General features: G+C 43.6%; 1 protein-coding gene across 4 annotated transcripts in view; it reads left to right on the top strand.

Annotated features, from left to right (window-relative positions):
- Positions 1-12,613, top strand: part of HRAS (HRas proto-oncogene, GTPase) — a 72,413-nt gene that overhangs the window by 29,251 nt on the left and 30,549 nt on the right. For 2 of the 4 annotated variants that reach the window (XM_084630440.1, XM_084630438.1), the window contains exon 2: positions 6,177-6,246. The exons of the other annotated variants lie outside the window; for them this stretch is intronic. The gene's annotated coding sequence lies outside the window, so the exon portion shown is untranslated. The remainder of the gene's footprint in view (positions 1-6,176; positions 6,247-12,613) is intronic. 4 annotated transcript variants of the gene reach the window in all.

The following is a 12,613-nucleotide window of genomic DNA, read 5'->3' as shown; positions in this document are numbered from 1 at the left end:
GGTGAGCATAGTTGCCTAAAGTGCACTAGATTAGCAGTACAGGTCTCCCAAGAATCATGCAGCAGGTTCACTGCTTTGTTTGAACTATCCAGCTATTTTACTCTAGAAAAGACTTGACTTACATAGGCCACGCCACCTACTTCTTCGTTTTCCCTTTGCTCCCCTTTCCAGTTTTTTTAATTAAAACTTAAAACGTTGGCTAATTTTTTCTGAGGTAGAGCCTTGTTCCCTGCAGGTCTGGGGCCTTGCTTTCTGTGTGTTCTGTTCAGCTTTGATCCATCTCTGCGTGTGCTGGCTGGTGAGCCTGGCCAAGCCCTGCATGTCATCGCTGCAGCATGTTCCTAAGGAGGCTGTGAGTGGGGGGAACCCATTTTTGCTGACCATGCAGATTTATAGGCAGATGCTGGAGGCTGGCTGGGGTAATGGAATGACCCTCTTTCTCACAATGCTCTTGTCTCCTGCATAACTGACCAGCACAACTGACCAGGAGGACAGTCTTGTGGTTAAAACCGGGGCTTGCATAATCAGAAATCCCCAGTTCTGCCATAGGCTTCGTTTGTGAACTTGGACAAGTCACTTAATCTCTGTACCTCAGTTGCCAATCTGTAAAATGGGGATAATATCTTTGTCTGTCCATTTATAAGCTCTTTGGGGTGGAGATAGGGATAGGAGAAATTGGACCACTTAAACTGGAATCCTCATGAAGTGTTCCCATGCCTGTCACTCCAAAACCAAGCGGCGCATCCGTCCTGTTTCAGTGCCAGCAGATTTCTGTAAGTCTAGGAGCAGGCAGCCACGCTGACAGTGGTTCAGGTCTGTGCAGAGGATGCTGAAGGTGAACTAAACGGAAGAGGGCAAGCTGGCCTTGTAGCGAGAGATGGATTCTTTGCTCCGTCCAAGCACCATTTGAATCCCAGAACGAACTCCACAGTAGTAGAAGTCAGACTATTTTATGCTTCTGTGGCACCTTATATTAGAATATCTTGAAGAACTCAGCAGATGTTAATTGAGTCTCACAAGACCCTTGTGGTTGGCTATTTTTACAGATGGGGAAACAAAGAGGTTATGGGGTGAGATTTTCAAAAGCATTCTGCGTTGGCCTAACTCTGCTCTCCCCTAAATCTATGGTAAAACTCTCATTGACTACAGTGCAGGGTGGATAGATTTTTAAATCGGAGATTTAAATCACCAATTTTAATTATGATTTATATCAAGCCGGAAACCTTGATTTAAATAATTGATTTTAATCTTGTAATTTGTACTTTTACTTTTTAGTTATTTTACAAAGAGAGGTTGATTCTCAAAGGTAGGTGTAATTTGGTGGTACTTTTTGTTAAGCAGGAGGGAATACACTATATCAGTGGTTCTCAAACTTTTTTTTTTCGCGGACCACTTGAAAATTGCTGAGGGTCTCGGTGAACCACTTAATGCTCTTTCCAAATGTTGTTTGCACCGCTAGCTAACTATTGTAAAGTGCTTTGGATAAAAGCACTGTATAAAAAAACAAACTTAATAGTAAGTTTTTGTTCTACACAAAAAAGCACACAGCTCATATTTTAATATCCATAGTCTTACCTTTCTTATGCAATGGATGTGCCCCCTCTCTCTTGCCACAACACCCACATTGGTGGGGCTGGGAAGGGGGGGGATCTCTCCCCGGCAGCTGCAGCCCTGGAGCTGGGGAAAGTCACCTCTTTCTCTGACTGCTGCAGCCCTGCGTGTCCCAAATTCCCCCTACTCCCTATTCCCCCCCAAGGCCACCACCTCACCTTACATGTGCGTCTTCTCCAGGGTCCAGGCACCTAATTAGTGGAGCTGCGCCTGGACTACTTAGGTGGGTGGCCCTTCATTCTCTTGTGTGTGGCTGCCCAGGTGTGCACCTTAGAGGGAACTGTCCATGGACCACCTGAATGGAGCTCCCAGACCACTGGTGGTCCACTGACCACAGTTTGAGAACCTCTGCACTATATCTATACACAGTTATTTAAGCAATTATATAGCTTAAGATAATTTTATTCAGATTCTTTTTAATTTTTATTATGTTAAAAATGGTGAATGATGCATTTTGTATTTAATAAGTTTATCTTTTTATTTGTGATTTTGTGTCCAAGCTGCATTTGGGGATAATTATACTGATTTCCTTTATAAAGTGCTTTGAGATCTATGGCTGAAAGTGCAATATAAGAGCAAGGTGGCATTATGATGTCATATTTGGATGGATATTGGAATTCAGTTTAAAAATGCAAAAATCAGCATTTTAAAATTGTTTTTTAGTAGTTAAAGAAATCTACCTTAAATGTGCTGGATATATAAGGAAAAAATTATCCAAACATGTTTTGTATTTAAAACTGACTTATTAAACAAAAGTATTCCCTGTATTTAGTGAACTGTGTGCAACAAGAAAGGAGCAATACTGGTATCAAAGCGGGGAAAAAGGGACAACGTTCTTCAGAGGGCAGCCTCTAGTGTTGATTTCAACACTTGGGAACTGGAGCAGGGGAAAAACCTGCTATGACTGCAGGTCATAAAAAAGACCCTATTAAGTTAATTATCTAGTCAATAAGCAATATATCCCTCACCATTTTCTGACTCACTAAAAATGTACAATTAATAAGAATCAAAACATTAAGCTGTATAATTGCTTCAATAAATGTATATAGTTATCATGTCCCCTCCGAGGTGGCAAAAAGATGTACCAAATTTAGCATAACGGCTCTAGTTGTAAATCAACATGATTTACTGGTTATATCTGCTATTGAGAGTGTACCTTTTTTAAAGAAAATAACTAAGTACAAATGGAAAATCTGATTTAAAATCAATTATTTAAATTGAGGCTTTCCATTTGATTTAAATTATGATTTAAATCAATGACTAGTTCACGGAATGAACTGAACTAGTTGATCAACTGAAATGAAGAAAATATTCTCTGTACCTGCGGAAGAGGCTACTGCTGTCAAAAGCTGGTGTAGCACTTCTGCAGTCTCAGGTTCCCGGTGCTTAGCCAGTGACTTCCACCAGTCTGGTATTTTGAATTTCTTTAAAACTTTAGTAGAAAACGTATACTGCTTGAATATTTTTCTTTAATTTAATTGAAATTATTTTAATAGATGATAGTAAATTTAGGCCTTAACATAGGTTGCCATAATTTCAAATTTAAATAATATTTAAATAATAAAAAATTAAATAGGTTAATTTATAAAAAGACTGATATAAATGAAAACAGATTTTTTTTATTTATTAATTGATTTTTATCCACCCTGCTTAGGTGAGCGCGTATTTAGACCAACACTGAGGGACTCCAAAAATCCAGTTGTTTGATTTACCCAGGGCTACAAAGTGAGGCTGTGGTATATCTGGGAACAGCACAAGCTCCTGACTCCCAGTCTTGTGCCTTAACCCTAAACCCAGCCTTCCTTCCCCTTTTGATAAAACGCTTGCTGGGGGTGGCCTCTCAGTAGTGCACACACACTGAGTCAGTGGGCTGCGTCCAGGACGCAGCATTAATTGGCTTCCTGGGCAGTGCTCTGAGCAGCATGAGTATGGAGACTTAATTGCCTCCTGACCTCTAGAAATGGTCCCCCCAGTTGCTGCTGGCTGGCGTGGCAGTGGGGTGGAGCTTACACTGCTGCTGCTGTGCCTGTTTTGGAAGAGCCAGACAGAAGACTCAGGGAGGTCAGTCTGGCACCTTTCACCAACACTAGCACTATAGAGGTGACTGGAGCCTGTGGACTCTGATGTCCCTTCCAGGCACTCGTCCCCCGTATCTTCTACTCTGTACTCAGGAAGGAGACCCTTCAGTGCATCCCTGGGCTGTTCCAGACAGCTCCTCACCCATCTTTCCCTGCTTTGCACTTAGTGATGGAGTAGCTGTCTTCTCTTCCCGTCCCAATCCCTGCATTCCGCGTTAATTCACAGCACCTGTCAGTGCAGGGCAAAGAGGCCAGCGTGAGCATGTGGGGGGTGAAAAGGGATTTGTTTAGCAATCCCACTTGGCCTGTAAATCAGCAGTGTGCATGGGATCAGCTGCTACATAATAACTGATGCATATTCATGCTTGCTAGCTGCAGCAGAGTCATTCAGCTGGGGGATCCTTGTGTCCCTGTGTTGTTAATGTACCCCAATGGGAAGGAGGGAGGGAAAGGGGGGATCCCAGCGGCAGGTGCCTGACTGCTTGTCTTTATCTCCTCTCCCAGCTGCCCATCCTTCCTCAGCGTCCTGAGATGGGGGCACCATGGTTCGCTTGCTTTTCATCTGCATTTTCCCCAGCCTTTGAGCGCACTGAGGCTGATTTGAGACTCCACAAGGGAGATTTTGTTGTTTTGCGGCTTTAAATCACTCCTGTCATACTTCCATCCTTCCTTGCATCCCTGTTGAGCTCATAACCGAGGTGATGTACCAGCGACTAAATAAAAATAGACCGATCCACCTAGTTGGCTTAGAGTTGCTAAATGAGCATGGTGGTGTTAGTGTGGAAGGGATTTGATCATGTCAGTTAGATGACTTATTTTATTTATTTATTTTTTAAAAAGAGGAGTCTATGAACGTATCTAGAATTTGACACAGAATATGAGAGCTGCCCCATCGCATCTCTGCCAGTGCACTTGTTCCTGGTTTCCCCTATTGCCCCTCTGCCTACACATAAATCTGCATCATAATCCCGACCTGTAGCTCTCCCTGATATTCAATGCCTCTCCCACCATCAGCTCTGACAGCGCATCTCCAACCTCGGTTGTGTCAGTCCTGGGCCTCTCCTGAATGGAGAGGCTGCTGTGATGCCATTTTTTTCCCTAGATGGCCCATTAGAGATTGAGATGAAACCCCCCCCCACACACACACACACACTCATTTCCGCTTGAGGCCTGGCCCCGGAACTTGAACTGTGGTCTCCAGAGTGAAAAGCCTAGTGTACCTAAGAATATTTCCAGGTCTCCCGAATCCTACTCCAGTGCCCTATCCACTAGGCCACTTTGGTGTAAAAGAATGTGTAAGACCCTGTATTGTTGAGAGGGACACAATTTACTTCCCAGTAATTCCTCCCACAGACTGCCACAGCCAGCAATCCCAGTTGCACTTCTTCAACTTTACTCCCACTTCCTCACCCAGTGGTACTCCACTATCTCTCTAGGTATTTGTATGGCCCTCATCACTGTAGTATCTGAGCTTCTATAACACCCTTGTAGCAGGGGTTGCAAGTAACCAGATGTGGGTGCAAACAGTGTTACCCAATTTTGAGAGGCAGTGTGGCCCAGTGGATATGGGACTTAGAACACTAGTCCCAGCTCTGGCAACTGACCTGCTGTATGACGTTGGTTGGCAAGTCACTTCACCTCCTTGTCTCTTTCCCTTTCCATCCTTTCTCTAATCTGTTTAGCCTGTAAGTTCTTCAAAGCAGGGAGTACGTGTGGTGCCTTGCACAGATGGGTCTTCTTCTCAGTTGGGGCTTCTAGGAGCAGCTATAACACAAATAATAGGCTTGGAAGGATTAGTTTTTTATTGGTATATGTCGGTAAATGTCAATATCCAACCAAATAAAAAAAAATTTCCACTGATAAGCAAAGTAAGGAAAATGCTGTTGGAGAACTTATTAGTTAAAATCCACTGATTTAGACTTTTGAATGAGGCTGGTTACAAACGGACTAGCGAATGGATAGTAAAAACAGATATGGTTTGTTGCCTTAAGGGTAGTTATTTTGTGTATTTTTGACATGTGATGTTGACAATTTGTGTTGTAATGATTTAGAATGTTTTAACTTTCTGAATCTCTGCATCGGTCACTAAATAATTGTATGACCCCCACCCCTCTATTTCCCATAGCTGTGAAAATTTAAAACGGATAAAAATATAAAAAAATTCTTAAAAACAAACATTGAAATTATCCATGAAAATTATTTTAAAAAGTAAAAATTGAATGCTGCCAAGCCTAATTATAAACTGTGTTAAGAGACTGTTTGCCAGAAGCTGGGAATGAGCAACAGGGGATGGATCACTTGATGATGACCTGTTCTGTTCATTCCCTCTGAAGCACCTGGCATTGGCGACTGTCAGAAGACAGGATACTGGGCTAGATGGGCTTTTGGTCTGACCCAGTATGACCGCTTTTCTGTTCTTAGTGGTACCCTCTCCACAAAACCAGACCTCATTGTTTTCTCTCACTCCTTCTCTGTGTTCTTTCTCAGGGGGAATTGAGCCATCCCCGACAACGAGGGGACCACCACTTTCTACAGGGCCAGAGTGGCCATCAACAGGGTGAGTGGTGCATTGGGGGATGGGGGATGAAACCATCTTCACACTGGGGGAAAGCGGTGTGCTGAGACACTCGCCTGAAATGCTTTTGGTTTGTTCCTGACCAGCCATCCCCTTCTTCCTCCCTCCTCAAGCTTCATCCCTATAGTTAGTTGTTTGGACCTTTCTGTCATGTTGGGAACAGAGGGATATGGTACATGCTACTTGAGTTGGTTTGCTCCTTAGGGGTAGAGCTGGTCAAAATGTATGGAAGAAAAAATTTTGCATCAAAAAGTGGTCTCTTGATCCATTTTTTAATCTAACATTTTCATGGAAAAACATTTTTATGATGTTTCACAAAAAATGTCATTGTAGAAAAAAAAGCACTACTAAAATGGCTACCCAGACTGTTTGTTTGGCTGCAGAAACCCAGTTTCAATAACATTTTGGATAATGTTTTTCAACACAAATTTCAAAAATATCGTAAAAATTAAAAAAAGGTTCCATTTAAAATCTCTCTCAATCAGAATGGCTGAGATGTTTTCCATGAAACTAATTTTTCATTTTCCGACCCGCTCTCATTTACAAGTTCGAATGAAGAGAACGCAGATGGAAGTCTTGTCCGTCGAGACTGGATGCCTGTCTGGGAGATATGCTGTAGTCAAGTACAAGTTAATGTGCTCAATACAGGGGTAACTGGAGGAAATTTGTGGCCAGTGCTCATGTTCCTTCTAATTTTTGATGTCCATGTGTAGAATTAATTTTATGTGCACCAATATGGAGGTGATGTGATGTAGGGGGTGGGGCCGCGGGGTTCGGCGTGTGGGAGGGGGCTCAGGGCTGGGACAGAGGGTTGGGGTGTGAGGGCTCTGGCTGGGGGTGCAGGCTCTGGGGTGGGGCCCGGCATGAGGGGTTTGGGGTGCAGGCTGCCCTGGGGTTGCGGTGAAGAGAGAGGGACGCCCCCAGCCCTCTCTCGCCGCAGCAGCCTGGGGCCGGGGAGAAGCACCTCTCCCTGCCTGCGTGACCTTTGATAGCCGCTGCGTGGCCACGCAGCTTAGAGGGAATTTAGGCCAGTGCTATACAGGGGTCAGATTAGCTGATTATAATGGTGCCTTCTGACCTTTTAAATCTGTTTGTCACAGTTTTTATTGAAAACCCTATCCCAACCGTTATTGAAACTGAGTTTTCACACCTGAAAAGGTTTTCAATAATGCTTTTAATCCCCCCCCCCCCCAAACACTCCGTGTTCAGTTGTGAACCCAGCAGTCATAGGGGTTCTCTGGCTGAAGAAGCCAGAAAGCAACCTCTCAACCCCTGATTTAGCCATTTAACAAATCTGTGCTGTAATACCTAGTGGCACGTTTCCTGGTGATGCATTTCGTGGCATGTAGAATGGACGGCTGGCTGCTGAGTATGGAGCTCAGTTTTTATTCTCTAATCCTGCAGGAACACTCTACAGTCATCCCAGAACAATCTGCAATCTTTCCGTGCAGATGCTTGTTCTTTGCCCCTAGGTTGGCTGTGTATTGCTGCTCTGTTTGATGCCTATTAGCTCAGGTTAGAAGATGACCTAAATCCTTCTGCAGTAAAAGCCTGCATGAACGGGAGCTCGCTGTTTGTTAACCTCCCCCAGCCTGAAAATCAGTTTGCTTATTGAAATATCTCCATCTTCTCTGCAGTCTGCCACGTGCCAGCTGGTGGCTCTTTGTGGAATCACTTGAGAGCTGCAGGGACTATGCCCTGGCTTGTCACTCAGGTGGGATATGCCCCAGTGTGTGGTTTCAGGGTAGATTGTGAGTGCAGATGCCTGAAGTGCGAGTATTAATGCAATTGTTCTGGAACCTCTTCCTTCAACACATGCACGGTGCGGATATCTCAGATGTGCTGTCTGTGACCTACACAAAGCAGGTGAAATACTGTCTGTTTTGGTTAAGTCCTGTTAGTTGCTTCAGCTTCTGTGTACAGGTCAGTTCAGTTCCCTCTTCAGCTCTTGTTGCCACACCATACTGGTGTGTTAGTGTGCCCATGCCCTGCCTGCTTGTAACATCCACCCTCATTCCCCTTATGACGCTGCTGTGATTTGATTGGAATAATTGGAGAGCAGGGCCCCTTCTGGGAGCCAGCCTTACGTTCCAGCTCCGTGATTTGCTTTCCCATTAGAAGTGTCTCGGGGCGGGGGGAGCTCCTCCGCTACAGGGAGGCTGTCAGCTCCAATGAGAGGAACACAAAGACCCAGTATAAAACAAACGGTCGTTCCAGCCAGAACCTATAAATGGGGCCTTTCACCAAGCAGTTGTTGGGGCAAACTGTGCTCGCAGCATGGCCTAGTGGTTAGGACACAGAGTCGGGAGACCTGGATTACATTCGAAGCTCTGCCGCTGACTTGCTGTATGATGTTAAGGGAGACGGTTGGCTGCTCTGCCTCGATTTGCCTGTCTTTACGGGGTGGGGGAAGGATGGAATTGCCATACTGACAGTGGCCAGCACCAGAGGAAGATGTAAGAAACACAACAGGGGACAGTTTTGGAATAACCTCCTTCAAGGAGGATGTTTCTTCTCAACCTCCATCAGTTAGTGTTTGGCTTCTGCCTTGAAGCAGGAGAATTTATGTCCCTGTTAACACTGATACCTGCTGTAACTGCAGATGTTCTGATGAGCTAGATAAATGTCTGCTCACATTTTATATTCTGTTCTGTTCAGAAAGGGCTAAAAAGTGATTAATCGGTATTTAATAAACAGGCACTCACTTGTTATAGATTGTTACCAAGTCCAAGAGGTTAATAGCCTGCTTATAACCATAGCTTACAATAATCTACAATATCTTATAGCAGCGTGCTTATAATCTTCTGTGACATGCCACTCATGTCTGTAACATGCTTAGAGCATCTACAAACCACTTGCTACATAAGAGCTAAATGTTATTATTTATTATTAACCAATTTATAAATGGAACCTTAATAGTAAGTATAATTAAAAGTCTAATCCTCTCTTGAATTTTCCTAAACTCTTGGCCTCAGTGGCTGTGTGAAATGAGTAATTCATAGTAGGTTTTTCACTCCATGCATCTGAAGAAGTGGGTTTTTTACCCACGAAAGCTTATGCCCAAATAAATCTGTTAGTCTTTAAGGTGCCACCAGACTCCTCTTTGTTGTGGATACAGACTAACATGGCTACCCCCTAATACTTAATTCATTAGTGTTCTCAAAGTGCTTTGAGATCCTCAGACAGAAGTAGCTACTCTTTGGGCATGTAAAGTATTGTTAAGCATTGTAGTTGGGAGAAGGAGCTATTGTTCTGAGTCGTCTGCTTGGCACTGATGGGCAGAAAGGGCAGGCAAAAACTGAGAGGGTGTTGAAGCTCCTTCCTTGAGCCTGGATCTGAGCAGTGAGAACTTTCTCTCCTCCTCCTCATATGATGCAGCAACAGAACCCTTAGGACTTATCTACACAAGAAAGTTCCCCCCTGCATTCAATTTAAGAGGTGAATTTAAACCTCATTTAGAGTTATGCTGTGACTTAAAGCAGTGCGAAAGGGGAGATTCTTATTTTGCTTTAAACAAGGTTTTTCAGTTTATTTTAAATTTTTTTAAACTGGTTTTAAATAAACTGCTATAAGAGTGTCCACAAAGGGGATTGCATTGGTTTAACTTAATTGGTTTTAAAACAGATTGAATTTAAACTGGTGCAACTTTCTTGTAAAGACAGGGCCGTAGAGAGGAGGAGCTGTAGTCCGAGTGATACCCCCATTTTAGATGGACTGCAGCCCCTACTGCTGACTTAGCCTTTCAGAACCTTGCAAGCCACCCCTTGCTGACAACCTGCCCAATCCTCAGTACCTTAGAGACACCCATTCCTTCTCTACATCCCATCGCTTCCTTCATTCCCTTCCACAAATACCCAGCATGTTGTTATTGCTAATTCCACTCCGTCTTAGTTCTTTACATCTGTAAGTCTCAAGGCACTTTACAAAAGAGGGTATGTAGCATTGCCTCCATTTTAGAGATGGGGGAAACTGAGACACAGGGAGCTGAAGGGCCTTGCCTAAGGTCAGATGGCAGGTCATTAGCAGAGCTAGGTCTCCTGAGTTCTAGACCAGTGCCCTATCCACTGGACCATACTACCTCCTATTTCCCCAGCTTGTCTCATGGCTCCTATGCCTAAGCCGCCAGGCACCTCAAATACCATAATTGAGGCACCCATGAACACATCATTCTTTCTTGTGGGCAGAGCCAAGTAATGATGAACAGGACACCATTGTAAACAAGGTGCATCTCTTCCCTGGAGGAGCAGTTGCTGCCACAAATCATAACTGACGGTGCTCGTTGGAAGGTTGAAATACACGTGTGTCCTGCAGGGAGGAAAGTGCCACATTCTGAGTCTTTGGTTATTTTAAATGGTTAGTCCTGCCTCTGCGCCAGTGTTCCTAGAGAATGATGTTGGCTGTCTCCCACGTGGTTGAGATGTTAAGCCATTGTGTTTGCTTTCAGGAAAGGGGAGTGTTTGTCAGCTGTGGGGCTTCTCCCTAGCAATTCAGCAAACTGATGAATACCCTTTCCCCACTCTGTGCCCAGCCCTTCCCCCCAACTTTGGTTTTGACTCTTCAATCCTTTTCCCGCTTTGCTGGCAGCTAGACCTTCAGGGAGGGAGTTCCATTTTGGCTCTAGATGTTACTTAACGACCAGCTGTTTGCCTGGCTTATTGGTGAGACCAACCCTCTGCAGAAAACACAGTGGGCCAGCCTTCTTTGATTCAGGACATGGGGATGGAGGGACTTGGACACAGGTCCCTCTGTGACTTTGGTGCATTCCTCACTGACCCCATCAGAGTCACAAGTGGGGCCCTGAGACATGGATGTCTTGATTTGTGGGAGGAAAACATTGATTACCTAGACGAAATCTTGCATTTCTTTAAAAGTCATGTATAGGTGTTGCTGGACAGGATTTGACCATTGGGCCAATTAGTCCACTGAGGAGAACACACCCTGCATTGCACCTGGCCTATTGAACAATGCTGCAGGTGGAGAGGGGAAAAGGCTTTCTGCCCTGCTACAGGAATATTTCATAGACAATGACTAGATCCATGCACCTTTCTGTCCCACTCGTAGGTATGAATATGCTGAAGGAAATAAAGAACAGATCACGTGTAACTCTGTGGAGGATGCAAAAGAAAGATAGGAAGAATAATAAGAGGCCAGTGTTGCTCCATTAGGAGCTGTTTAAGGAGCTGAAAATCAAACAAGAATCCTACAAAAAAGTGGTAACCTGGACAAATTGAGGAGGAGTCTAAAAGAATAGCACAGGCACATAGGGATGAAATCAGAAAGGCTAAGGCACAAAATGAGTTATATCTAGCAAGGGACTGAAAAGGCAATAAGCAGAGATTCTATAAATACGTTAGGAGCAAGAGAAAGATGACAAAGTATAGGTCCCCTACTTAGTGGAAAATGAGATCTAATAACTGATGATATCAAGAAGGCTGAGGTGTTTAATGCCTATTTTGCTTAAGTCTTCACTAAAAAGTTAGTGGTGACCAATACTTAACACAATTAATATTAACAAGGGAGAAGGAATGCTAGGCAAAATAGGGGAAGAACAGGTTGAAGAATATTTAGAAAAGTTAGATGTATTTAAGTCACGAGTGCCTGATGAAGTTCACCCTGGGGTACTTAAGAAAATAGCTGAAGCAATCTTGGAATTGTTAGCATTTATCTTTGAGAACTCATGGAGGATACGTGAGATCTCAGTGGACTGGAGAAGGGCAAACATAGTTCCTATCTTTAAAAAGGGGAACAAAGAGGACCCACGGGAACTGTAGACCAGTCAGCTTAACTTCAATACCTGGAAAGATACAGGAACAAATTATTAAACAATCATTTTGTAGGCACCTAGAGGATAATAGGGTAATAGGTGATAGCCAATATGGATTTGTCAAGAACAAATCTTGCCAAATCAACCCAATTTCCTGCTTTGACAGGGTTACTGGCTAGTGGATGGGGGAAGCAGTAGATGTAATACCTCTTGACTTCTAATAAGGTTTTTGACACAGTCTCACGTGACCTTCTCATAAGTAAACTAAGGAAATGTGGTCTAGGTCAGTGGCTTGCAACCTTTCCAGACTACTGTACCCCTTTCAGGAGTTTGATTTGTCTTGCGTACCTCCAAGTTTCACCTCACTTAAAAACTACTTGCTTACAAAATCAGACACAAAAATACAAAAGTGTTATGGCACACTGTTACTGAAACACTGCTGACTTTCTCATTTTTACCACAGAATTATAAAATAAATCAATTGGAATATAAATATTGTACTTGCATTTCAGTGTATAGCATGTAGAGCTGTATAAACAAGTCATTGATGAAATTTTAGTTTGTACTGACTTCACTAGTGCTTTT

This window comes from Lepidochelys olivacea (assembly GCF_965140295.1).
Source record: "Lepidochelys olivacea isolate rLepOli2 genome assembly, chromosome: 6".
Lineage (NCBI taxonomy): Eukaryota > Metazoa > Chordata > Testudines > Cheloniidae > Lepidochelys > Lepidochelys olivacea.
The sequence above is the reverse complement of the archived record's forward strand: the minus strand, read 5'-3'. Positions and strand labels throughout refer to the sequence as shown.